Source organism: Chroicocephalus ridibundus, chromosome 9 (assembly GCF_963924245.1).
Source record: "Chroicocephalus ridibundus chromosome 9, bChrRid1.1, whole genome shotgun sequence".
NCBI classification, from domain to species: domain Eukaryota; kingdom Metazoa; phylum Chordata; class Aves; order Charadriiformes; family Laridae; genus Chroicocephalus; species Chroicocephalus ridibundus.
In genome coordinates, this window is record NC_086292.1 from 44463771 (window position 1) to 44491619 (window position 27849).

The window sequence follows — 27849 nt, forward strand, 5'->3', positions numbered from 1 at the left end:
AATACTTCATTGCATTGTTTTACAAAATCAAATGTCATTGAAACGGACGTTTTGTTCTGAAATGGATGATTTTGTTAAAAGCTGCGTTTTGACTCTCCAGAATTGTTCGGCAAAAATTCTAGCTGGCTTGAAATTGAGCTTTCTCTTTCTGAGAAAAGTGGAAGTTGAGGCGCGAGGTAAAAAACCTGACCACCCATGAGAGGTCCGCTGTTGACTTCAATACAGCCCGGATTTCCCCCATGGAATTCAACGGCGTCATGAAATTTAGAAGTTCTGGCTCCACACTATTCAATGGCAGCAAGAGATTAAAGAGGAGTCGCACAGGATGGTGATAGTAGGATGTAATGTATATGGTTCAGATTTAGTACATATCACAGAATAGGGCACAGGGGTGAAAGGGGAGCTGGGCAGGAATTCCAGCTGAACTAGCTCACTTGTCCCTAATCCCTGCTATCTGATGAACCGCCCCTGGCAAGGACCACAGCAGCACAAAAATTATGCCAGTGTTCATGTGTCAAAGGTGATAGAAAGCTAAAAATCACTTTGCATCAGATGGCTGTAAAAGATTTCCAAAGTTTGTCCTGGATCACTTTCCCCAGCCACTGAAGAAACAAAAGTCGAGCTCCCCATCAGCGCCTATCAGCACTAATTCCTGGGTATCATTTCTGAAAGGCTTCAGCTCAGAGACTCGTTTTGTCCATCAGCTTGGCTCAGAGGTGCGTCAACAGGGGAATACAAAGAGACCAGACTTAAAAACACTGTCTGGACTGGAAAGCAATCCAGGGAATTAAACGGGGGGCGGGAGGGGGGCTCAAAAAAAAAAAAACCCCACACAAAAAAAGCCCCAAAAAACACAAAAAGGAAATCTTTTACATTTACATTCACTAGATTCCTCTGGTCTGACAGATGAGCGTACCTGTATGTCTACCTACAGCCTTTGATAAGCACTTAAATGTAAACTAAAAGAACCAATTTGCATTTTCCTTTCTGTTGCCAAACATAACGCGTCATTTTACAATTGCCATTAAGGGTTATTGCTCTCTCAACGCAATGCCTTAGACAGTTTGTGCCCGTTGTTTGCTTGCTGCCCCAGCAGAACACGTGTAGGCTCTTGGCATTTTTGCACTGATATTGTCTTTGTCCTACTTCAGTGCCTTTGTCTGGATGTGCTTCTTCCAAAAAGGTTTTTTTCTAGACCAGAAAACAGTCTTCCATGAAAGCATGTCGCTCACCACCTCCCCGTGCAGATTTATTTAAGTGCTGGTGGTCTCATCTCCTGTATGCGCACTCATTCAAGTTCTGGGGCGACCAGACCCATAAAGCTTCTTTTGACCTTAATGGGCTGTAACCTTGGCACTATCTTGGACTCCGCTTATGCCGTAATCAACGTTTAAATTAGTGAATTCTTTTCTGATCTATGGCCACCCTCCCCCTTTTCCTCCTCTCACTCTTTTTTTATAATTCCAGGGAAAGGGAAGCAAACCACAAGCATTCATTAAGCAAACAGCTGTGGACCGGAGGAGATCAGAAGTGCAGTCTGGAAACCATGTGTGCTTCTCATGTTACAATAATTGGGAAATGATGATCCAGGGCAGGTATGGAAACACAATAGTCATAGGTATGCAGAAAAAAAACCCCAGTATATCCTAACTCTGCTCAGAAGAATAGATCCACTCTGAAATCTACTCGATCCCTGAAGAGCTGGTTTGCAGCCCAGAGAGCACAAATAGGCAGCATGTGAAACTACTCAAGTGTTGACAGAGTCCCCTCCCCTCAAAAATGTATTTATATAGAACATAATGCAAACGTCAATTAAAAAGATTGTGTTTAGCCGCCACATTTTTTCTTCTTCTCAACCTGTGATGTAATCTGTTCATCTGTTAGCCGTTCACTACAGGAGGGACCTATGTACCATACCAGCAACAAACGTGTCGCCGAGCGTTGTGCTCCTTCTGAATTACCTGAGCTGGGCAATTTTATAAATTCTCACTGATCTGCCCAACAAAGTCTTGCTGTCTCACCATGCCATGGGACAGTTTAACATGTGAATCACTTAACTGGTGTCCACAAATTAAAATCACATGTCAGCATGCAAAGCATTCAGCTCTCTTCACATTTTCAATGGAAATAGCCTTCTTTATTTCACAGATTTTTTTATTCACTTGAAGTACCAAAGACTTTGACTTGTTATCTATCTCCACAATAAATTACCCCAAACAGCTTGAGCTATCCGATCCATACATCACTTAATATTCTTAGGGTGGCTTGAGTAAAAGGACTTTTGGTTTTATTTTGCATCTGTACGCCATGGGCATGTTCCGGTGTTCATCAGATGGGCTGTGGGACAATCCTGACAAACATTCTCCATCTCAGAGCTGAAACTAGCAGCACAGCAGATACTTTGCCATTGTTCTTATCTTGCTATACAGTTATGCTGAATAGGAGGAATATCTATTTAAAAAAAAAAAAAAATCTCATTTCCACTCAGTCATTGACCTCCCTGTTGAGAACACACACATGCACACATAAAATCAAATTATATTATTAAAATACATCTGGACTAAGAACTTGGATTATGACCGATGACTGGGTTTTCATAGGCTTCCCAGCTGACTTTGGCAGTACACTCCCATCACAACTGGCCAAAGTTGACTTCACTCCAATACTCAAATATTTTATTCCTTAAGATGACGTTTTTTAACAGTGAGTGTCCCACCTCTTTACCTGTTTCCCTACTAAGAATAAAACTGAGCAAAAGCAAATTCTTTATTTTCCCACTCTCCTAATGTGGGACAATTGCCTTGACAGTGAGTGATCTCCCAAGAAGAGGGATAGGAAGAGAAAGGGACAGATTCAAGGGTTTCCCTCATCATCAGACTCAAAAATATTTCTTTTTCTGTAGCCATCATGTGTGACAGCTCTGATCAGTGTAAATATTTCTAGAGCGCTTCGGCCACAAACCTTAATCTGTGCTACACTGAGCACCAGGACGGACCCTATCCTAAGAGTAGGTCGGTCTCTGCTCCAGATCGGGTAGAACGACCCTAGAAATTAATTAAGAACCACAAAATAATTATGCTTTAAAGCAAATTAATTTATGCTGGTTTTCGTCCCCTTTTCCCTTTCTCTTTCTCTCTTATTTACAGGCATCCTTCCATTATAAACAAGGTCATCCTAAAATTATGAAGATACAGCAAAACATATGCTTTGGAGGCTTCGTGCTAACCCTGTACAGTCAGGCTTTTTATAGGGAAGCCCTAAAATTAAAAAGGATTTTGTCAAGTCCAGAGGCCTTCCCAATGTATTTCCATAGAGCAAAAAGCCTGCTCTAGTGAATGAATACCCTGTTATAGTGAACAATCATTTGGCAGCATAGGTTATTTTAATGGACACATCACTTTAAACGAAGCCTTCACCATCTGTTCTGCCCTCTAATTACAGATGCAAAAAGAACATAATTCACAATTGCATCATAAAAAAGTAAGATATAAGTGATTTAAATGCATGTGTATGTTCTTTATTCAATGCAGCATGCAGCTGTTATGTTGTTTTCATGTTTCAGACACAAATCAGGATGAAAATGGCTCTCCTTTGATAGAGCGAATTCCCTCACACAGGACATTTTGTGTGCAGCAAGCAAGAATTCGCTAAGGGCAAAATCCCTACTTTTTCACAGAAAAACCAACCCTGGACTCTGTAAGAGGAGGATGGAATTTATATCCCGTAGCCAGCGGATGCGCAGGGCTGCGAGACAGCCTGTTCACAGCTACTCCCCTGGAGTACCGACAGCAATAGCAGCCACTGATGCTCCACGAGGCTAATCCGGAGGATATTGAAGTCCCAGAGGGGTTAATCCATTGATAGCAGTGGGTCGAAATACACACACATATAGCGAACCTTTTCTTTTTTTTTTCTTTTTTTTTCCCCTTTGGTGTTGCAGCAACGTATTTCTCCCTGCATTGCCGTGTCTTCTTCCTAGCTTGGCCTATTTTAATTCCCCGGGGAGCACAACCTTGTCTTTGACCTGTAACCCAACATTTCAGCCCTCTTGAACACCTCGCTACAGGGCAGGAGTCATGGCAAGGCGCTTCCTCCAGCCCGTTGCACCAGGATGGGTTTCGGCCTAATAGAAGATTTCACAGTAGCTGCACAGTATATAGCTCAAAAAGAGAAATTGGAGAGTTCCTGCTGAGTAGGAACTCATCTATCAGCAGCAGCAAAAGGCAGGAATATGCAAGCAAATAATCCATTCTAAAACTTAAATGATGCCATAAAATGAAAGAAAAGCCAATTATTCTCAAGTGAGTCAAGATAGTTAAAGTGCAACCTTTTATTGGACTAACAAACTGGTTAGAAATAAAGCACACAAGCTTTCAGGATGAAAATGTATTTTCTTCAGGTGTTGGCAGCTTTTAAATTGAGCTATGGTCCAATCCAACTTTTCCTTGAGGATCAATATGGCTCCAGACATTTTATTCTTTCTCCTTTTTTTTTAGTCTTTTTGATCCAATAAGTTTTCTTTAAAGATGGCCGTTATTTTTTATCTACTTAGAAAAAAAATCAAGTTTCAAATGAAAAATATTTTATTTTATCACAAGACCATAAAATTTGGATATTTTTCTTTCGAGCTTCAACAGGAAAGGTAGTTTGAACAGAACTTTATTCTCTATGTAGTTCTTAAAATAAAAAAAACGGCACTTCTTATTCCAAGTTAGAGATGTTGCTTTTACAGCTTTGCTTATGTTGATACAAGAACTTAATAACATCTTGATTTAGCTACACATTTAAATATGCATCTAACGTGAAGCACAGAGTAGTCTTGAATGGTTTCAGGAAAACTGCTCTGTGCTTAAAGCTAGATGCATATTTAGATGTGTATTGTCAATACACATTACCATCTCAGCTCAATTGACTCCAGAAGATGATTCTAACTCCCTTCCATTGCTCTGGAGAATGAACTAAAAGCCCGAAGACCCTAAGAGCTTCTCTGGCCTGTCTTCCTGGAGTAAGCAGTCAGCGGTCTCACTAGAGCCAGGTTTTATTAGACTACAGAGACCATTGTATAAGACGACTGTGAGGAATATTTTTGTCTCGCCATCTGTAAAATCGGGATACAAATGTTATCATCTTTCTTTGAAACGTCTTGAACCCTGCAAATTTAAAAAATCCCACAGGAAGTCTTCAAAGGTATCTTTTTATAGGTAAGGGGGATGAAAAAATGAAATTGCAAAATTTCCATTAGCTATTTTTGTCTTTACCTTTGCAGTCAGTTTATGAGGTACTCAAAAAAAATGTCATCATTCCAAATACCCAAAGTACTCATCAGAAGTAAGTTGGTGCTTTTTTCCCCCCCCAAAATACTTTCTGTTCCTTGTCTGTGCGCTGCAGATGTCAGCTCTGAGCCAACTCTCACATGTGGCGGGTGTCTGGCCGCAGCGAAGGACAGGACACTCTCAGCTCTCCTACACGCGGCGTTTGACCGCTCTCCCCATATGTCATGGTATTACAACCAGTATAGTCAATTCTGTTTGATAGCCGAGCATATAATATAAAGTAAAAGAAAATTGGTTAGGTATGTTGGACCTCAGATGGTAAAGACTTAAATGTAAGTCAGAGAACTTCAAAATCAATGAGAGTTTTTACAAGGCAACAATTCAGGAAAAGAGTTCGCAGTGCCAAGACAGCTGTGTACTGGTAAGAATCCTAGCTGCTTCTTTGGAATAAAACTTATACTGGAAATAATGCAATCAAGCAACTCCTCAAAATGAAAAATTACAGTAAAGCATCCTTAAAATAACAGAAGGCTTTGCCAGCAGTTCCAAGCTTGGTATTGGTAGTGTGCAAGATGCCGCATTTCTTCCGAGTAAGCTATTACTGTCAATTCCCAAGAAAAAGAATATTGACCAGCACTGGACTTTCCCAGTGTCATAATGTTCAGCCAACATAAACAGTTCAGATCGAGTCATTGTTTGTCTCATTTCCAAGACGGTTTTCCAACGTATGCTAATTTGTTTAGAGAAAAGAATTGCAGGGAGGAGGATGCCTATTTCAGCTTAGTATCAATGATTTTCCCCAGGCAAATAGGAGGAAAATCTTGATAGCAGAAACTTGCAACGTTTTAAATAGCTACTATAGAAAGACTGGCTCTGGAAGGGGAATCAAAAGGCTATTTTTTGGGCTGAAATGAGCTGGTTTTGACCTGGGTTTGGGATCAGAGCAGGGGGTGGGAGAAAGGAGACACATCTTCATGTTCTTCAGTCTGCTTGTTCATTCTTGGGGGAATCTGTCACACCCCTGGGGATGCTCTGATCCCAGCCAGCTGGAACAGCCTTCCGACGAGTCCTGCCAGCCCCGACTGTGAGAATGTCCTGAGCCTTTTTCAGCCATGCTCTCAGCCCTCCACTCTTCACAGGGCAAGGAAAACGTGGCACAGACCCAGCTCTGCTAGTTTTATACTGCACAAAGACACCTCTGTGAGAGAGGACTCTTGTTTTGGCTGCTTGGGACCATTTTACTCTGCTGGAAGGAGGGCTCTGCCCAAGTTCTTCAATTTTGCTACTGAACATTTCTTCAACTGTTGAAAAACCCCACAATAACAGCATCTGAAGAGCAGGGAGAGAAGAGGGGGCAGAGCAAAGTAAACCCTTCTTATCCTTGCTATGATTTAGAGCCGAGGATCTCTCTGCACATTAGGCAGCACGTCCCCACGGGGGCTGCAGAGACGAGTTAGGTGAGGATGAAAGTTAGATCATTTCTCTAACTTTCTGTGTATGCTACTGTGCCGATCAGCTTATCTGCTCCTGCTAAAGGACGGCCCCTTCCAAGGGGCTGGCTCCACTTCAGTCTGCATGGGGGAACCACGCGCCCGGTGAAGCAGGGACACCTACACCACCACCCAGGGCGACTGAAGAGAGAGAGGGGTGCATTACGGCCCCCCAACAGTTCCATGCCTCCCCCGCCTCACAGACGTAATCTTTACGCTGCTCTAATTCTAGCACCTATTTGGCCCTCAGCCCAGCGAAAGACTCGACCTCTTTCCAGACCTGAGACATGCATTTACATACACTGCAACGTGTCTGTGTACGTTATAAGACCTGCCATATAATTGTAGCGCCTCTCCTTTCAGTGAGGCCAAAGGGAGTATGGGCACTCTGGGAAAAAAAAAAAAAAGAAATTAAATGCTAAGTATAAGGAGATGGAGTCAGACTTTTAAAGATACTTACTCACATAACGATGCAGATAGGTGCCGGCTGGTTTTCTAAGCTGCTTTAGCCCCTAATTTCAGCTGACTTCAAACAGCTTTGAAAATCGGCCTTTAGAAGCCTGAGTTGATTTTGCTGACTCGGAAATAAATCTCAATTGATTTCTGGAAGTGTGAGCACCCTCAGCAGCCTTTGACTTCGGATGATGCTCGGTGCCCCAGAAATTAGGTCACTCAGTGCTCAGGAGGATCACTGAGAAACGCAGGCACAGAAAGAAACGGGTAGTGTTTGCTGGAGTGACTTGGGAAAGCAAGAAGTTAGTCCCTGGCCAAATTGGCCAGGACTGTTCCCAGGGGACAGGTTCTGCCCCATCGCAGTCAATTGGACTTTGTCACTGACTCCCTGGAGTTAGTAATTTTGCCGAGGACTCTTTTTGCTGCCAGACAGCTGTCAAATCCACTGGGCAATTTTTTTTCGTTCTATTGAAATGCAGAAAGTAGTGGTGGGGTAGACAGTTATACCATTTGCAAAGGACAATGCTGAGGAAAAAAAAAAACTCTTTTCCTGCCCTATCCTTGATATCTCACAGAACCGAATTTATTTTTCAAATACATGATATCTCATCTTCTGTTTAGTTGCCAAGTCCTAAGGGCAGATAGGACTCAAAACAGCCTGAGAGAACTTGCCTGGCTTTATTTTCTTAGATTTGCCGACAGCTTATCAAATAGACACAAACTACACTCTTTAAGCATACAAGGCAGCCTTTCAAGTCAGTCCAAGATCACAGGTCAATGAGAAGCCAAGAAACAAACTCGACTAGGCTACAAGGCCTGAAAAACTAACAATATCGTTAACTTGGAAAATGGAAGCAATCGTTGTCAGGCAGGACCTTTTCCGTGAGGCTTCCCTCCAACACACCTCCGTACAAAAAACAGCTGCAGGTGCGCCTGTGCTCTTGACTCCCGTGCGCTGGGGAGATACCTCGTTCAGCTTTAAACCATCTAACTTAAATACCAAAAGCAATCTAGCCAAAACAGCATAGATCATAGGCTAGATTATTTTGCTTCTCCACAGCCCTCACGTCCCAGGTCTCACATTTATTTTTCTTACAAGTGTAGAATTCCCCTTAATACATTTTTAATTAGCTCATTCATCCTCTGTGGTGTCGTTACCACAAGTCTACCACAGAGAACGAAAGGGAATGGTCAAGCTGGACAAATACAAACAACTCGGGTTCTGCTCATCATTGAATGAGTCACCGTACGGCATGACACGGACACATCCAAAGGGCATTCTGCAGCCAGTCAGCATAGTACCAGACAGAGCATTTTCTAAACAGTTGGACTTGGCTATGGCCCACCACGTTCACATGTGAACAGAAGTCTCATCCTTCCTAAATTTCCTCCTTTGCTGTCTGCTTTGGTAAAGACGCTACTACTTCAGTTCTGCCTCCAATATATATTTTGATTCTATCTACTGTTCCAGGTGAAATACTCATGGTTCTGGTTACAAGACATCGAAGGAACTAATGAATGACCATTTTGCAAGGCAATTGCTTGCAAATGCATTCTGGCAAGCTTTTCTCCAGGAAATTACCACGGAAAATTCAACCCTTCTTCCTAGTTAAGATCTTGTGGGAGCATTTAAATATTTTTAAGAGATGTTGGAGTTTTAATTCGTAGAAATGTCTACATTTTTCAGCTTATTTCCAAGCTTTTCTGGCCATTTCCAGCTTTCCCACGAGAAAGAAAAGAAAGCCACCATAACAAAGCAGGAGAAAATCACAGCCCACCTCGTTGCTGGGGAAGAGGTACCAGGGCTTGGGTTTCATCTCTCCTCCCTTTGCCCTCTACTACCTCTAGCCTGTCCCCACCCCCAAGAGATGGAAGATGGTTCTAGCTGCTCGAGGTAATAAAGTAAGGCCTGGGAGGAAATGTTGTCTTTTGGGAAAACGCAAAATTGTGTGACTGCATTAAAGTCAACACTATTTATCTTCACCTCTTGTCCTACAGGACGACAAAGGGACACAACTGTTAGACCCAACCCCTCTGTGCAGCTGCAATGCAAAGAGGGCAGGGACTGGTACTTTCAAGTGTCAGACCTTTTGTGCCCAACTACTAGTTTATGAGGCTGATGTCAAGCATCTCACTCAATGAAGCCTTTGTCCTAGGTGTATAGGGCAGGACAGTGGAAAAACTACCCTGTCTTATATCCCAGGCTCATCCATCTTCAGCTCACCCGGTTGCTCCATTTTATTTTTTTTTAGGCTACCCGTTGCATTGCTAGTAAGGATTCCCCCCTCCCGGGTTAATGTACTGGAAAATTGCTCTGCATGTTTATGTGGGGGTCCCTTCCAACTGAAAGAGAAAAGGAAAGAGGAAAAAAGACTATTTGGAAAGAAGAATATTTTTCCCACTGAACTCACAGGGCAGACCCCAGCTTGTGGGTTCTGACCCTGATTAAGAGCATTTCAATGACCTGCTAGGAGGTTTATTGTGGAGTCTGGCAGAATGCACTTCCGAATGAAATTTTTTATTATTTATAATCACAAAGGTGGATTTGAATGGTCTACATTCCTCTCCTTCACCAGCCTACTCACTCCGAGACCCCAACTTTCAACCACCCCAAATCACCTAGATCCAGTTTGCTTCAGTTCTCCTCCAGCTCCTGGACCTTAGCCAGGTTCTCTGTTTTGAACGAGTCCCTTTTTTTTTTTCTGTTATACAGTTAAAACTGGATTGCACAATACAAATGTAACTGTTGTTGACTTTGGACCCAAGGATAGGGCAACACAAGTGATAGCACCCTATGAGATAACTTGTAGCCGCTGCTGGGTAAAAATAGACAAAATACACGCCTACAAACAAAAAGTTTCCAGCGTTGAGGCTGGTTTTAGATAAAATAAAACTTTACGTGGTCTCTGGGGTTTGAGCTGAGACTAACTTTGGACAGAAGTAAAATACCACAAATGTCACAAACAGTGTTCATAAACAAGCTAAAAATCAACAGTCCTATTTTCCCAGGTCCAGAACAGGAGCCGCTTGCTGGATGTTCATAGTCATGGATTGAACATCATAAGCGACAAGGATAAAGCCAGGTACTAAAAGGAACTTCTTAATGAACTGAAAATGCTCAATGAGCCATGTTAATGCCCAGGTGCTTTTCTGCTCCCATTAAATGGCATAGCAATTTTTGTCTCTTGAGATAAACATGAGAACAAAATCTTTAAGTCTCCCTCCTCAAAGCTTCTGGTACTGGGAAAAATATCCCCAACTCTTTATTCACCCTGTTACCAAACACCTTCTAGTTAGTAGGTAAAAAGAAAGGAGACTTTTATAAGTAAAAGGCCTTTAAAACACCTTTCTCTGGTTCCATATAGTTGGAAGGAGATCTTTCCAGTTCTGAGATTGTAGTTCATAAAGCAATGTCATTTCTAGTTATTGCTTCTCAAAATTAATTTCAAATACAGCTGTGAGGGGACATTAACTCCTCCTAAGTATAATAAGGAATATCCATACTCCACACACGGAGTTTTCTGGTATAGCCAGCAGTCACAAAATCTACCACAGAAGTTGGAGCGAGGTCCTACCCTTTTCGTAAGCTTCTGGTTGCATCTCGGCATTAGCTCTTTCATTACTAAATATAGAGGTAGGCAGGGACCAGGCGTTTGTTCCAGATGTTTACGGCTGCTGGTGTGCTCAGACCGGGGGCTGGACTGAGCCTCACCTCCGAGAGCAAGGGTTCCCACCCTTCCGATCCTCCTTTCTAGGAGTCAAGTGACGTCAAACACCTCGTGACCTCAAATCCTGGCCAAACCGTTGGCACGGCTGACCTGCTTATTTGGGTAGAGCATAAAAGAATTTCGGCAAAACTGACAAACCAGGCTCAGATAAGGGGAAACCTTCAAGTCAAACACAAACGTTAATATGAACACCCCTAATCTCCCAGTTTGTCCCCTTCCGTAGGCAAAGGTCAGGAACATTTGGTCCCCGCAGACCCTTAACAAGCAGATGTTACTGTAACATGCCCAGGGAATCAAGCATAAATATGACCCCTGACCCCAGTTGTCAGCTGATCCGCTGAGACTCTTAGAAATATACTCTTAACTTTTATGAATTCCCACTTTTTCCCACCGTCCCACTCCATTCTTTCCGTCCCCGCTCCCTTGTGTCTCCCAGGCCCGTAGCTGCCGAGTGGCGCTTGCAGAGCTGCTCGTGGCCTGACCCCTCTCTTCACCCGGGTCAAAGGCCCGAGGCCCAGGGCAGGGCTCTTTTCTTGCCAAAGGCCGGCTGATGAATCATTCCCAACTTGAAGGGAACAGAGGAGAGGGGAGGAGTCTGTCTCTCAAAAGGCCCTCAAACAACTGTGGCCTATATATCAGCATTTACACTATTCTGGCACTCTCAAAAATTCGCTTTCCTTTCTGGGAACGGCAACAAAAAGCGAAGGGGGAAGGGATGGATGGAGGAGCAGAGAGGCGCTCCCCGGACAGCCCGGGGAAACGCCGGAGCCCGGTCCCAATGGCAGCAAAGGGGGATCTCCCTTTGTTTGAAGGGAGACGCTAACGTGAGCATCGTCCAATTAAAAAAAAATGCCTCTGTTGAATGGGAAAGAGTGGGAGGAAGGAAAAGGGGGTTTCCAAGGAAAATCTGGACAAGCTGCACCAGGCAAATACAGACTGGGTCCTGTGGGACGGGACAGCTTTGTCTGGCAGTGACACCTGTGGGTGTTTGTCGGCACTCGTGAGACAGCTTCTTCTGCTTCCGCTCAGCCCCATGTGGCCTTCAGTTTTTTGCCTGTAACATCTTACCTCTCCTTCTGCCAGATGATCCACTGCAGACCTGCAGAGTTCATCTGCTCAAAAATGTTTCGGTTCTGGACTGTGTCACACCGTCTACCGAGGAAGGACTGTCTCGTTCTAAATTAGCTTCAGGAATCACCAAAACCAAACCCAGACACCTTCCAGCTCCGCCAAGACATTGCTTCGGCTTTCCAGTGTATCCACCTCGGCATGTGTGACTCAGGCCGGCGAGCATCTGGAGACCGCAGGAGGAGGGATGCGTAACACTCCCAAGACCTTGTTTATTTTTGTTTGATTCCCTTCACCTTTATAAAATCACAGACATTTTTGGCATCGCACCAGGCTTTGATTTGAAGTGGGGATTTCCCTGTGCGGTTCGCATTCCCTCTCCGGACACTGTTAAACAATAACTGCAGGGGATGACTTTTACCCCTGACTAGCGTGGATGCTTGGGCAGATGTGGCTGTGGGCTGCACCAAAACCCCTGTTTCCACCACACCTTGGCAGTGGCTGCCTTCTCAGCTGGCTTTTTTCTCACTCCCACACAATTATTTGATTCTAACGACACATAAAATAACACGGGTCTTCCTTTATTAGCAGCAGAAAGATTTAAACTCTCGGTTTCCCCTCTTCAAGACCAGGTCCTGGTTCAAAGAGAGGGAAGGTGGGGGGATCTCACTCCTCCCAGTGCAGTCTGGGATTTTGCTCAGCCTCGTTTTCTGTTTATCTTCAGCATACATGCTGTTATTTTGTCTGCAGCTGTTCTTTTTAAAGTATTTTATTGCGCAAGGTGATCACTTTAATAGGTTATAAATGTTAAAATATCACATAGAGCGTTATCCAGATCTCTTTCCTGACAATTTCAGCTGGGCATATGTGTGTCAACGGCAAGTTTCAAATATTCTCCACCACACGTTTGATTGCCTCCTGACTGAGTTACGGACACGGCACCATCTCGGATGATACCTTACTTTCTGAAGTAAAATCCATTTTTTTTTTTTGGTCTCTTTGCTCAGGTGGATGCCATCCCAGTTTCCCGTTCTTCAGGGTATAGTCTGTCCTTTAACCCACTCCTTGAGCTGGTTTTACTGGCTTGCTGGGTATCAATAGTAACATGGGGCTTAATAGCAATAAGCCATCAGTTACTATATACCTGTCACATCCATTTTAAGATAAGAGAACAATACTTCTTGCTCGTGCTGCAGAGGGTGTGCCTATTTTATTGTTTGGGGTTTTTTATTGATGTACATGTGTATTAGGGTAGGAGTTCGAGAAGGAATGTGACCTGCATGCCTTGAACGCAGAAAGGAGCTTAAAGTTTAAAAATACACATTAGTGTAGCTGGGTAATGTATTCTGTAAAGCACAGTCTTGATTTAAAAGTCTATCTAGTGTGGGCAAGTAAAAAACACGGGTTTGTTCACACAAAGACATTGCATCCTGGTTCCAGAAAAGTCAGTGAGAATTTTGCCATTAACTTCAAATGGAACTAAGGCTTCGCCTCAAAGCTTGTAATCAAAAAGTGTGAGCTAGCATGTTCAAACAATACCTTCAAATCCTAGTCAAGACAAAGTCTAAGACTGACAGGAAAGAAAGACCTTATTCAAAAGCTTTTTGTCCAATCTCCTGATTACCGGAGAGGTGGCTGCAAGCCCCAGTTCTGTCCTCCTGAGCGGCTGGTCAGGCACGGTGTCTTCCCTCAGCAATACCATTTCTTTTAGTTTATCCAGCTGTGGCCTTGCAAGAAAAGACTACATCGGCACGAACCAGAAGCTCAGTTACTCTCGTTATTCCTCCTTGGGACACAGCAAAGCTCTTTTCTGCATCTTCCAACTTGTGCAAAATTCAGCAATGTAATTCTCTCTGCTACAAAGATTACACTTACCGTGGGTAAGTGGACTCTTAAGTGTGTACCTCCAAAGCGTAAGTGTACCTCCAAAACTACACTTGCCTTCAGCTGCTCTCTCTTGATACGCAAGCCCTGGTGGTTATCCCTGAGATGACCCCGTTTTGTCCAGATAGGTGCCTATGCTTATATGTAAACCATCTAATAAGGATCCCATCATCATGTACTAGATCAGCAAATGATTTACACTTCAGATCTTTGCCCCTCATCATAAATAGAGAAATAAAACAAGCATTTAGGGGAATACAGTAAGCAAACTAGGGGAAAACTGGGTCTCAGCGCGGCCAAAAATAATTTGTATGCATAAACATAAGAAAGAAAATGGAAATCTAGGAGTTCAGTGTACTGGAGATTATTTTCTGGTAGTTTGACTTTGAAATCTTAGTAAAAATGAATTTTCCCAGGTCTCATTATCCCTTCAGGGGTGTTTTATCGCTTTACAAAAGCTTCAGATGATCCAGGAGAATTTGCTTTCCTGGGACTGATTTAGTTTGTGCTGGGTCCAGCCCATGACGTAATGTAGAAATCATGCATACAGCCATAATGGAGAGAGAATCCACAAAAGTACCCACAACATTTCCGTACACATAACTCACAATTTAGATCAAGACAGGAAATGTTTTTCCCATCCCATGTGTAAATCTGACATTTAAAAAAATGTTCCTATCTCAAATCAAGATGAAAAGATTAAATAGGCAATATTTTTAGACACCAAAATTCCGCACATGCACCAAGGAAAAGAGGATTACATCGCTTGAAGGATTTTCTTTCCAAATGGTTTAATTTCTTCTCTAACTCTATATTTTCTTTCCCACAAGTTTCCCTTAACTTAACTTACATCGCAAACAAAACAATAGACTTTGGTCCAGGAGATGGAAGAATTTTTAGAAAGCATTGAAGTGGAGGAGTTTACCAGTTTCATCAGTCCTTTTCTTTGCACAATTTGGCATCTTGGGAAAGAGCACTCTGCAATGGAAGAGGGTTTGCTGACAAACCTCCCATCACCTCCCCTGCAGTTACATTATTTAGGCTCAGAACTGAGTGCTTTTGCTGGTATATGCACATCTCTGTCTGCATATATATGAACCTGTAGGGAACTGACTGAAGAACTGGGACGTTTTTCCTAGGTGACTCTCTGCAGTATGACTCAAGGCAGCATGACACTAAGTTGTGGAGAAAATGTCATTTGTGAACACTGTCTGGTTCTACCGACCTGATACATCAGACAAAGGTGGCGTAAACCACAACTTTAGGAATTATCCCTGAATCAGTGGACGGAGCGCAACAGATCCTCTACATGTAATGATTTAAGCCAGCTGAGGTCCCATGGGCTCTCCCCACATCACAACTCAGTCTTTGGAAATCAGAATCCTCCCATCGGTGTAATTTCTTACCATAACATGGTTTCAAACTTCGCTCTTGCTTTTTTCTTTGAGTTACTTTTTGCAACACAGTCCCCAAGGTCTGATTTCTTTATTTTGCCCAAATCTCATGCCTAGCCCACTTTTATTAACTGACAAACCATTAAATCAGATTGAACAAAGCTGCTAAGGAACAACAAACAACTTTTTCCTACAGATTAAAAAATACTTATGGGAAAACAAAAGCCGCATGTGCTTCAAGTTTCCAAATTTTTACAGACTTCTCGAGTTTTCTCCCATCTACATTTACTTAGCCTTTTTCAGATTTCTAACTTCAGTTACTACCATGCTACTCAAATAGCAGGGGTCAAGGTTGAGGGCAGAAGCCTAACAGGTGAAAGGTTGAATAACTTGAAAGTAAGAAATCACAGTTTTCAAGGAAGAAGCTTAACAGGTTTGGGACTCCTCAAAAGCTCACAGGCTGTTGTTCCCTACCCACTTGGCCAGGTCAGTGCTGACATTACATTTTTGATGGTCATCTATTTTTTCTTTCATGGGGTTTCTACACTGTCTATCTAATTTTGTCCTTGCCCTTGTAAAACTTTTTCTTTTTACTTAGGCATATCACTCTTCTTTTTTCTTCCTTGGTTGCTTGTCCTTCTTTTTTTTTTTTTTTTTGCCCCCTCTGTTTGCCTTTGCCTTGTGTTTATGTGTGAAAGCTAAAAGTGTAAGTATTTGGGGCTATGTAGTATTTAGCGTACTGATGCTCCTGTTCACTTGTACCGGGAGTAGCTACAATAATACAGAGCATATTGACTTTTAAAATCTGTTCTCTGTCCTTGAAAAAATTCTTTCCTTATCTTCATAATTTAGGTAGTTTTGGAACCTGATTCCAGTGGAAAAAATAAAGCGAGTTTTTCCCCATTTTGGATATGTTAACTGTGAGAAAATGCTGTCCCCTTCTATCCAAACAAGGAGCTGGTTTGTCCTCTGTGTGGTTCCGTCTTTCTTGTTGTATTTCTTTTCATTTTTTAATAAAATGGAAAAAAGATTAATTCCAGCTATAAAGGATAGGGAGAGTTCTGAATTATTTCTATAACTGTTATAGATCCTGCAGTTGACCTGTTTAGTTGTTTGGGGTTTTTTATTCAATGGCATGAATCTGAGGCAATTGCACAAAAACACTAAACACAGATAGCGTTAAGGTAACAGCAGCAAAAATACAGAAAGCTTCCCAAAGGGACATCATAACATTGGGAAAAAAAATGGTTCCACCAATGTCAGCAGGACTGAGGTAGGTTTTTGGTCTTCCAGAACCAGGGCTATTGTCAAGGAGACATTTATCTCTTAAGTCCTTTACCCAGAAAGGAAGGAGTTGTGAAGCAGTAGTGGCTGAAGATAGATAGATACTGAAGTAAGGTTGCTTGCAGTTGCTTGGTTCCAAGATATCCAAAGAAAAATTCCATGTGCAGGCCTCCCTTTCTCATTTTGTTTTTCCCTATGACGTGCTCATCGCCGAACAATCATATTTAGACTCCTACAAGGGATGGAGACCATCCGGCCATTCCTACCAGAACCATAGTAAGCAAATGGTGCTGAAAGCTAATGACCAAGTCAAAAAGCTCCTACGTGAGGTCCAGAGCTTATTCCTGGGGAGAAACAACCAAGAGACCACAGGGAGACATGAGGCCGAGCACACCCTGTGCTTGACCCCTGGAAAACTGTAAAGGAACGTCACATACGAAGTATCCCAAGCATCTAGCAAACACAATCACTATAGCCCCAGCTCACTTGCAGTGAATGTCCACTGGGATTTTTCTCCTGGCTTTGCTAAAAAGCTAGTTCTGACCCTGTAGCAAGAGAGGTGGGTCCCCCCAGTCTGCTTTTTGATGAGAGGGCCTCATGGATTGCAGGGATCGGCATCCAGTCCTAGGCTGGAGCTCAACTTGCCATCTGGGAGATTTCACAGCACTTGAGAAAGACCACTTTCTTTTTCCCTTCCTTCATTTTCTTCTTTCCCCCTCCAGCTCCCCCAGTTAATTGCTGAAGTTTTCTTTTTACAGTAGCTGGAAAGCAAACATCCACAGAATTAGAAAACTTCCTTGTGCCACAGAACAACATTACCACGGAGGAACAACAGCTTAAACTGTGCTTCTCCGTGTTCAGGATATGTACTTTGACCATAGGCCATTCATCATGCGTTGCAGCTATTGCCAGTGGTTAGACCACAGACATCCAATTGCTCAGAATTAGCTCCATGACATTCTCTGGTTAAGTTAGCGCACATGGCAAAATACATCATATACTTATGGTTAAACTTTAAATGCAACTCTCAAAAAGTCCTTTCTGCAGGACTTCTTAGTGCGATCTCCTACAGTCAGCTACTAACTCTTCCTTTAAGCAGGGAACATGGCTGTTACCAGCATCTTTTTCCCAGTCTGATAGAATTAGAAATATAAGTACTTGGAACAACTAGAGGAGCAGGCTCAGCCTTGATGGAAATGTAAGGGCTGGAGAGCTGTGATCATGTTACGGGGCAGACAGTACACAGACAGACAGTTGTTTTGACTGATCCTGGAGTCGAAGGGCCACATACATTTAAGCTACCTTTGCCCTACCAGTAAATTCAAAGCCGATCATTGCAAACACCAGAAGCATCCTTCAAGGCTATAAGAAACACCTCCACGAATATAGAGCTGTGTTTCTATGAACCCTACAGCAGACACTGCTGTGGCCATGGGGCATCTTTCAAATGGGGAGGCATGTTTAGAGAAGGCAGTGAGCTCACTTCTGAGCCTCACAAATCCCTTTGCATTGGCAAAGTTGTTTCATGAGTAACAAACCCTCTTACAGCAGCGGAACCCTCATCACAGCATCTCTGCATGAAACCAGCCCAAGACATGCTTTGTGCTCCAGGAAAGTTGGTCTACAGTCAGACACTGGACTAAAATTCAAGTTTTCAGTGTAACCTCAGTCTGGTGAGGGTCTCTGTGTATATTATATAATAATTATAATAAAAAAAAAAACCCACAATGATACCATTATCCTCAAACCAGGTTATAATAAAAAAAAAACCACAATGATACCAATATCCTCAAACCAGGACATATCCCCAGCACTCTGTTGGGAAATCAAACACAGATTAACTAAGACTATATGCAGCAAAAAGCAGCAGAGAGGGCAAGGGATGGGGCGAGAAATTTGAACACTTTGTGTTTCACATTCAGTTGGTCTAAAAGACCTGATTCAGCTCTGTGTCGCACCAGACAAGAATTTGGCCAAGGGAGGGGGAGCAGGGAGGGGTCGAAATTCCTTAAATGGCTAAAACTATCCCATATGCTGCAAAGAATCAAGAGAAGCCGTATTCGTGTATTTTCAATTTCACCCAAGTATAAATATTCATTGCACTGCCTTTTTTCTGTTAAGCGAAATTTCAGGTATGCAAAATTGCCTTGCCTCACAAAATTCCCTTACTTTCACAACACTAATTATAAGTAATTACTTGCACTGTTCCTTTAAGAATAAGAGCATCATCAGCCAGCCCACCTCAGGGAATAAATATGCATCTCACTTTGATGAAATTTGCACACAATACAGGTCAGGTAGTTAATGAAGCCATAAACCATAATATGTCTGAGGCACTAAACATCACCTTATTCATTTGGCCTTGGTGTTTAAGAGAGCAAGAGATGTTTATTGCCATGAGACACCCTCCTCGCCTTTAGGATCACCATTCATAGCCAGCTCTTTGTAAATAAACATATAACCTTTGCAATGGTAATTTAAGACTGTGCAGTAAAGAAGATGCAGTGAGTGCATGGAGAGTGGAAGAGAAGATAAAAAACCTCATGAATAAAGTCGAAGGCTGCAGGCTAAGGTGTTTATTAAGTCCCAAGCTGTTTTTTTCCTCCACTTTTCCTCTCTACTGAAATAAAAACAATGATTGCTATGATGCTCTAAAATTAGAGCACATTTGTCGTTTTTAAAAGCAGCTAACAACTGAACTTCAACTGTGCAACGGCATAATAGGTGTAGAAAATAGATCTGCCCCAGGCCTAGCCTCTTCTGTTGTGTAATCAGCCAGTGAGAAAGCAGGAGATCGGCCCAGATAACGTCAGTTTTCCACTCTAGAGTGGCGAAGGTATAAAAGGTATACATTAAAATGCATCAATGAAATCCTGCAGTCCACCAGGCTGACTTCACGGGACAGAGCGCCGTGCGGAGCAGGTTAACTTCCCGGCCACGCTCTTTAGTACGTCGCACAAACAAAACCCCTGCATTAAAATGAATAAAACCCCGAATCATAAAAAGAAGACTTTACATTTCAGCCCCAGGATCTCAAAGCGTTTTGCAAGGAGGCGTGAATTAAGCCTTCCAGTGCCCTGAAAGGTAGTGAAAGAAGATAACTCCGTCTGGTTTATGGCTAGGAAACCGATACACGGGGCCTTGACCGAGGTCACGTAGCAAGTATGAGACAGATAATAGTTAGATCACCTGATTTCTCTTCCTGTGTTTATTCCCCCCTTCTCATGCTCTGAAAAATTATGTAAAAATTAAAAAAAAAAGGTAATGGTCTCCACGCTCACACGCCAGAGAAGTTTGACAAATACTGCAAATCATCAGTTTTACCCGTGGCCACCAGATCATGATGAAATCACCTGCCTTCTAGGTCTTGCTAAACAGCCTGCAAAGAACAGTGCTGATCTTTTAACTCCACAAACAACACGAATCCTGACCCCATCACTGTATTGCCTGAAACAGCGCACGCAAACACACGGAGGTACGTGTGACTCTTAATTGCTCGTTACTATCTGTGACAGAAGGACTGTTTGGTATTTGGAGATGTTCGTGGATTCCTCAGCGCAATCAGATTGTTTAATCACAAGGGCTTTTAAGCGAACTTTATTTCCCCCCATTACTATTTTTGCTACAAGTTCACTTCTCATGACAACACGGAGAAACCTCAAGGCTGTTCCGTTTGTCTGTGCTCGGCCTCGGGCACTGAGCTGCCTTAAAAACCAGCCGATGGCAAACATCAGGAATAGGTCGCCACCCCCTTCCTCTTCATCTAGCTACACTATGCGCAGCAAGGTCTATCATCATCACTTCTACAACAGCACATGAATCAGAGATTGCCACACCATGGGACAGTACAAGTGACTTCTCAAGAAAAAAATCAATAACTGCTTTGCATTGGTATCACAGAGTAAACAGTTGAGATATTCTGGTGAATACGGGCTAATCTTGTCCCTTTCAAATGTTCACACGGTTTGCGGCCGTACCTCCAGAGGACTTCTACACCCTGTTGCATCCACAGCAGCTGGTGTATGTAGGTTAGAGTATGAACTCACGCTGCTGTGACTGGCTGCTAACAAGGAAAGTGGGTAGATCCAATAATAAATACACTATAATGACACAGTAAAAGTTTGGGAAATTGCAGGAGTCATGTTTCTCATTCAGAAGCAAACTTAAAATAAACTTGAAAGCCTGCAAACATCACAATTTTTTTGTCTGATGAAAAAGTCCCGACTGAACAGCTCAGTGAAATGACTTTGCAAGAGTATATGAAAGACATACCACAGGCAAATTGAGATACAAAGTTTGGGGTTTTGATCCCAGAGAGAGAGAATAATGTGTCCCTCCATTTATCCATGAACTCTGCAGCTGGCAGGGGCTGCTTTCTGTTAGTAATTACCGTGAACAGATGAGGGAAGATTTTTTTTTTCCCCTTTTATTTTGACCTGCAGTTAAAGAAAATTTGCTTGTTTTATTTTAGGTTTAAAAATGATGAGGCAGCATCAACCTGCGTTTCACCCCAGAGCTGTTGATTTTACCCTGTTTTCTCCCCCTCCCTTCCTTTCTTCCTCCCCTCACCCCCCAGCATCTTAATTTATTTCAGACTATGAGTGTGCAGATTCCCAATTTAGTGAGAACAGTTTGCTGCCAAGGCCCTTCGGGGGCTTTCTCTGCAGTTTATTTTCTTAACTACAAGCTTCAGGTTGTTTTGTGTGTGCGAGTGGCGGGGAAGGAAGGAGGGGACTGCATTCCTTCCTCCAAATTTACAGCACGAAAAGTTCAGATTTGCTTTTAGCCGAGTAAGTTTTGTCCTTCCTTGTCCTGCTCCGTATTTTGTTGCTGCCTCCCTTCAGCAAACAGCCAGCCGGCGGCCCCGGTGACTCACGGAGTAAAAGCATTAGAAACGTTTCTTGCTGAAATGGTTATTTCCCTCTGCTCCCTCTTTTTCCCTGCATGAAATAACTGCTCACAGAGATATGACAGGGACAGCACCGGGTTCATGCCTGCTTTTGCACAGCCGCCCCGGGAATATCTTTGATCCACTGGGAATATCTTTGATCAGATGACTTTCCTGCCCCTGCAAGGTGGGAGAGCACGGGAGCCCTGTCTGGGCCCTTGGTGGTTGGGACCACAGGTGCACCCAAAGGAGCACTCCGGAACAGCTCAAACCACCTTGGGTTTAGCAGTAAACCTAACAAAATATCCATTTTATTGAGCACCTGATGTGCTGCCAAGCTATTGAACACCTTGAGCTCCCTTTTTCCTAACGGGAATTTTCTCAGGGTAAAAATAATAACGATTTAGCCAGTCGCCCAGGATTTCTGAACCAGGTGGCTGGAGCAAGGGGTGGCCCAGGCGCAGACCCCGAGTCCCCAGGGGATCCCCACCATGCCCCGAGGCTGTGCGACAGCACACACTGCCAGGGTCTGGCCGGCAGCGGGCTGCGGTGGCACCCGGCATGTGAGCCCCATTAGCCCCAAGGATTTCCCGGGCGGAAACACAAGAGGCCTTGCCTCGCTCCAAGTTTTAAAAAAATGTTGGTTGCTGTTCAATTGGGAGTAAAGCCAAAGGGATAACAAAAAACAAACCTGTTTCCTGCAAACTGGGGAGCCTGTGTTGTGGCCGGTTGTAGCAGCCTGCTGCCTTCCAGCCAGGGGACAACACTGGAGAGGGACAAAAGGTCCCCTTGGGTGATGGTCCCTGCTCATAGGAGCTACGCCATGTCCCCTGCTCCAGCAAGCACAGGAGAAAGCTCACACGGCCTTTTGTTTTTGCATTGCCTTCTCCACAGCCCACCCCAGCAGCAATTATTCTTGCATTTGCTCTGCTTCAGGGGTCCCCAGCGACCCGTCCCCCCCGGGGGGGAGCATGGAGAAGGTGAAAAGTGAAGGAGCCTGTCACAATAACTGTCGCAGCTCTAACACCGCAAAGGTATCAAACACTCGGCCCAAACCCAGATCAATCCTTAGAGGAACACGCATCTACGATTTCAAGCTGCTGAACAATTAGAAATGAATAGTAAGTGCAGGAAACCCCAGCATGTTATCAACAGTCCTTGAGCAATAATAATATAAGGTTCATTTCACGGAGGAAATTATTTAGTACAAACTATTCACTCAACTCCAAACACAGGACGGCAATATAAGAAGAATATGAAAGTAGCTTTATTTTTACAAAAAAATAATCCCGGGCAGGTTTTCTTTAGGGAAAGCAAAGCTTCCCTCCCGTTAGCCCACTTCCTGCAATTCCACAGTGCGATTGTGTGTTGGGAATATACCCAAATTTATTTTTATGCAGATTACAGTAGTCTCATATTTCCTTAATACAGTTTCATAGCTGATTTCCTTTGCCCGTGTTAGCTGAAAACTGTTTAACATATGCCTCACAACCAGCTATTGTCAGGCCCAGGCTAGCTTAGGGACTTCTTTTTCTCTTTTTTTTTTAAGAGGGGAGGTGGGGATGGTGGTTGTTGCAGAATATTTTTGTCATGCTGTTTGAACTGATGAGCTTAAAAGTTACATAGGAGTATTTTTCACGTTCCCAGAGAGTTACATACACGGCGAGTTTTCAGTTGTCCTCTTCCTCCTTTCATTCAATTACTGCCCAATCATTGCCCAGTACTTCAGATGATTGCAAGCGATCTGTTTCATTCTGGTCCTGGTTCCAAATCGCTGTGGTCAAAAGTAAAAGAGACTCTCACGGGACTGATCTAGAAGTCGGGAGTGGGACTTTCAGCTCCTACGGATGCCGTCCTCAGCACAGCAGCTGGCCACTGCACTGGTCAAAGCCATTCCTGCAGGACAGGTAGCCTCCTCTGCTATGTGGGATCACGGATGAAGAATTGGGAGAGTTGAACACAAATAGGAGTGAGGCAAGTGTCACCTATGACAAACCACCTCTCCTTCGTGCCCAGTGGCATCACCACTCGAAGACGAAGTTTGCCACAGGACGCTGGTAAGACGTCCTACATGATCTGGTCTCCGTCACCTCAGGGGACAGAGCATTAGGAGAGGCTGCATCAGAGGGAAGCGGAGAGACACAGCAGATCACACTGGGAAAGGGAAAATTCTAGCCCAGAAGAATGGAGGGACCAGATCAAACAGAAAAAAAAAAACAAAACACTCATGTGCCATCTGCAAGTCCTTTGTGGTCAAGTCATGGAACAGTGGGACACAAAACAGGAGAGATGAGAGAAAGAGATATTTTCTGCATTTGTTCCCCTCCTTCTAGCGCAATGTATATTGGATCAGTTCACCCAGTTTTTCTAACTCAGGGAACAGATGGTGTCATATTTGAATATAAAATGAGTTTTCATTTGCTTTGCCATAAAAGAAAAAAAAAAAAACAACACAAACAAACATGAAAAAAAAAGAGCTCACCCAAAAATGATGCTATAGGTTTTTTTACAGACCTGTGGTCTCAGTTACAAGCTGAGCTTGTTTCAGTTCCCGGATCTAATTTGTGGTCTATTATGGTCCTTTTATGCCTGCAGATGTACAAAATGAAAAAAAGTCCCTTCTACAAATGGAAATACTTTTCTACTTAGACAATGTTCATGTTTTGGGGAAAAGTGAAAAACTGTTTAACCACATTTGGCAGCAAAATTCCAACTGTACAGGCACAGAGTTTGCTGTTGTTACTCTGTGCTGTGTAGCTTTGAATTCAATTAGAATTCAAACCCACTCCTTTTCTAAGGTTCTGTTATGTTATAGGAAACAGCTTCCGAAACAAATACTTTTCTCATGGTACATCTTGTCAGGACCTACGAGTAGCACTAAGAAAAAGCAGAAAAGAACTTCTTCACATGGCAATCCCAGGACAAAGATGAAGGTACCAGACTAAACAACGTAGGATTTAAGAGATGAACGGGCTGTGGCTGCTGTTTTTCTTTTCCAAGGCGTGAGTTTCATCCCTGAAGAGCTGAAATAAGGGATCTGATTAAACACTCCAACTGTACGCCAGTGTGACTTTGTAACGTCATCGTGGCAATCGGCGGAGTTAGACAGTCATAAAAGTAAACTCAAGTAGCAACAGAGGAAGCCACAGGTCAGATGAACAACCAAGACCTTTTTCTGAGTCTATCTGCAGTCTTTCACTTGCATCACTTTTCCCCTGCTATGATGCTTATAAAAGTTTTGGGCTGTTTGCAGGTGCCAAAATATTCTCAGAATAAATTTGCACTGAATTTGAGACAAGCTGACTGAAGACCTCTCCTGGGTCCCTTATTTTCTCAAATTCCACAATTACGATGTTATTGCAAGTAGAGCCTTTTTTTCCTCTTTAATTTACACTCTGCTGGCTTACATATTACCCTCCAGCACATCTATAAAAGACCCTGGTTGCTGAGGTGGGGCAGAAATTGAGTGGTTTAGGATTTGGTAAAGGGATTAAGGAGTCTTTCATTTCTAGGTCACTAGTTCAAGACTGTCATGACTGTAGGCTGTCTACTGACCTGTGTTAAATATATTGGTGGATGTTGCTTATTCCCTATCAAAAAATCACCACCACATTTGGCATTGATTTGACTTTATAACAGAGTAGGATTGGTATGCATTAATCAGAAATGGGAGCACGTTGCAAAGCTCAGATCAGGATGTGAAGTCTCCCAAGGTTTGAGAATGGATGTGTTTGGGGTTCTGGTTTGACTTCTCCAAGCAAAAAGTCAAGCAGTGAAATGTGCGTTTCGAATTGTCTAGTAATTTAGAGTTGTTAAGAGCCAAGCCCTACTTTTAATTTTAGCGGTGCTGTTTCCTTATGAAAAGCAGTTTCTTTCTCTACTTCTCACCTGTCAAACTGCAAAAAAGCTCCCAGTAAAATACCTCTTTTTCTTATTTAGCTTCCAGAGATCCCTGAAGACAGAAAGAAAGGAAAACACAGAAATTAGGAGATTATTAATGACTCAATCAACTATGAATCTCAGAGGTAAAAGGGAACCGTTATCACTTCTGGTATATTAGCTAAACATCGGAAGAAATACCAGGAGTTTGAGTTCATTCAAATTAGAAGAAGAATTATATTCCCCAAAGAAATTCAAAGATTAGGCCTTCAAATAGGTTTTCTTTAACACCTTAGACAGGAAGCTCCCCTACCTTCTCCTTTTCTCACATAGACACCACACTCTTCAACAGGCTCTTTGACCTTAATGGGATGCTCTCTGCTGATTTGGAGCCCCAGTCCCAGCAGTGAGTTCACAATAAGAGTCCGCTGAAGAAAGGCTGCTTCCCTACCTTCCAACGCTTGCACGTTTTAAGCCATCAAGCCACACATTGCTTCTGCCAGCTCTCAGAAAGGTGTCAAATCGAGTAAAAATTCAAAAATCAGAAAGCTCATTCAAAGTACAAACTCAGCTAACGTGTTAAAATGCAGCATTATCTCTGGTTGGGAGGCAGCTTTCATAAACAGCCCTGAAAAGCAATCAAATTAGAAGATAAATACAACCTGGAAACAGCAGGAAAAGTTATACCTAACATAAATCAGCTTGTGATAATTTTTAATTAAAACTGAATATGATACAGTGCTCAATATGATATTTCCTTCATTCCTGTTTATTATTGGGATTACATTTGTATATTCTGCTCAGCTGTAGGCCTGCACCATCAAGTCCAAGGGAGTTCAGATACAGTGAGGCCAAAACAAAGGTTAAAAGAACACAGGCAAGCAAAAAATATTCTTAAAAAACAGGAAGAAGCCCGGTTGCTTTTGTAAGCCTTCACCTCTCGCAGCCTCCAGGCTGCTGTGGTGACCACATGTTCCGTACCTGACCATATTTTGATTTGGGACCTATTAACTCTGAGGAATTTTCTTCTTTGAAGTTTGAGATTAAGCATGGGCCTGTTTTAGCTGGTTTGCCTCAGCTACTGCCTCCCCCCCAGCCCGGTGTTTCTGGGTGCTGTCAATAGGCTTTCCTCTTTTTCCTTAATCTCCTCTTGGGCCCAGGTGTGGCAAGGAGTCAGGTTTGCTCTGCTTCCCTCCTCTCATTGTGGGCTTCATCCCTCAGCGGATATGACCGACTTCTGCTCTCACCCGTCACCTCAGCAAGAAAAGGGGTGGCAGAGTTTCTCTGCATACTTGCAGGATCCCTGGGTCTCCATCAGCCCTTAGCTGCGATCAGCGTGCTGTCTTCCCGCTTAAATATTTTGCCAGGCATCCAGAATAACTAGATTATCTAAGCAGCAGCCGTACAAGGAAGAAAACAATTTTCCAGTGTTGTGGGGAGCAAGGATTTCTAAATATCTTCTCTACCGGGAGGACATCAAAGATTTTACCATTTCTCAAATAACAGAGTAATCAAAATAAACCACCCTCCCTCTCTCTTCTTCTTTAGGCATATTGGACTCCAGGTACACTAAGAGCAAGAGCATGCTACACCAGTGTGAAGGCGAGGAAGTGGAAAACAGGAGATGGTGTCCCACGCTGGAGTTGAATGCTTCAAGCTACAGCTTTGTCTCCGCCCTGAGCTGCTGCTGCGTAAATCGCCATGACCAGCGTTTTCCTTGCTAGCTAGAGAAAGCCTAATTGTTCGCTTCAACAAATTAGCGCCCCCCCCGGAATTTGCTTAGTATGGAAAATTCCCATTCCACCCAGTTATAACTGCAAAAAACAGTCATATGGATAGTTCCAATACTTTGCGTAGTCTCGGTTCTTTATTCTCCAAGGTGAAACAGGGTGAGAATGTGATCCTGCTCCCAGTTTTGCCTACCTGATATGGCTTTACTGTACCGAGGAGCCTTGAGCAGATGATCTATACCCCGGCACAGCGCACCCTGGCCTGGCTGAAGATCTGCTCTGATTAAAAGGACTGTAGCAATTCAGTACACTGGACGGAGAAATTCTCAGATGACTGGGAAATGGGTGGGCCCCTGCATTTATTTATTTTCTCCCAGAATTTGCTAGCAGGTCAAATATTTCAGGATCGTGAGGACTGAAGAGAAAGGAAGACGTTTGACTGTTTATGGGAATGCTATTTCCCTTGTCTGGGATGCCTGTGCTTCAAGAAACGGTATCATCCCGGGCTGGGGATATCTGCTTACAACTTTTGAAGGAGATCTTCAGTCATAATCTATCAAAGCTTTAAATGAACATGAAACCAAGGAGACAAAATGAATAACTCACCCTAATGGAATAGCAGATGGTAAGATCTCACAGCACATCATGGTAGTGTTCCAGCATCCACTATATAATGTTTCTTTTTCTGAGTGAGAATAGTGCTCATTCTTGCTGTTTAATGTCTACAAGGTCTGGTAGAGACTAAATCATGATAAGAGCCACAGACGTTTTGGAAAGC

General features: G+C 43.2%; 1 long non-coding RNA gene across 2 annotated transcripts in view; it reads right to left on the reverse strand.

The window, feature by feature from the left end:
• LOC134520752 (uncharacterized) overlaps window positions 1–27849 on the reverse strand; it is a 49555-nt gene that overhangs the window by 11175 nt on the left and 10531 nt on the right. Inside the window, exons 3-5 of one of the 2 annotated variants that reach the window (XR_010072532.1) lie at window positions 27678–27849; window positions 25351–25969; window positions 22811–24485 (exon numbers count right to left, since the gene is read on the reverse strand). The exons of the other annotated variant lie outside the window; for it this stretch is intronic. This is a non-coding gene — a long non-coding RNA (uncharacterized LOC134520752). Of the gene's footprint in view, window positions 1–22810; window positions 24486–25350; window positions 25970–27677 lie in introns of those variants that run through there. 2 annotated transcript variants of the gene reach the window in all.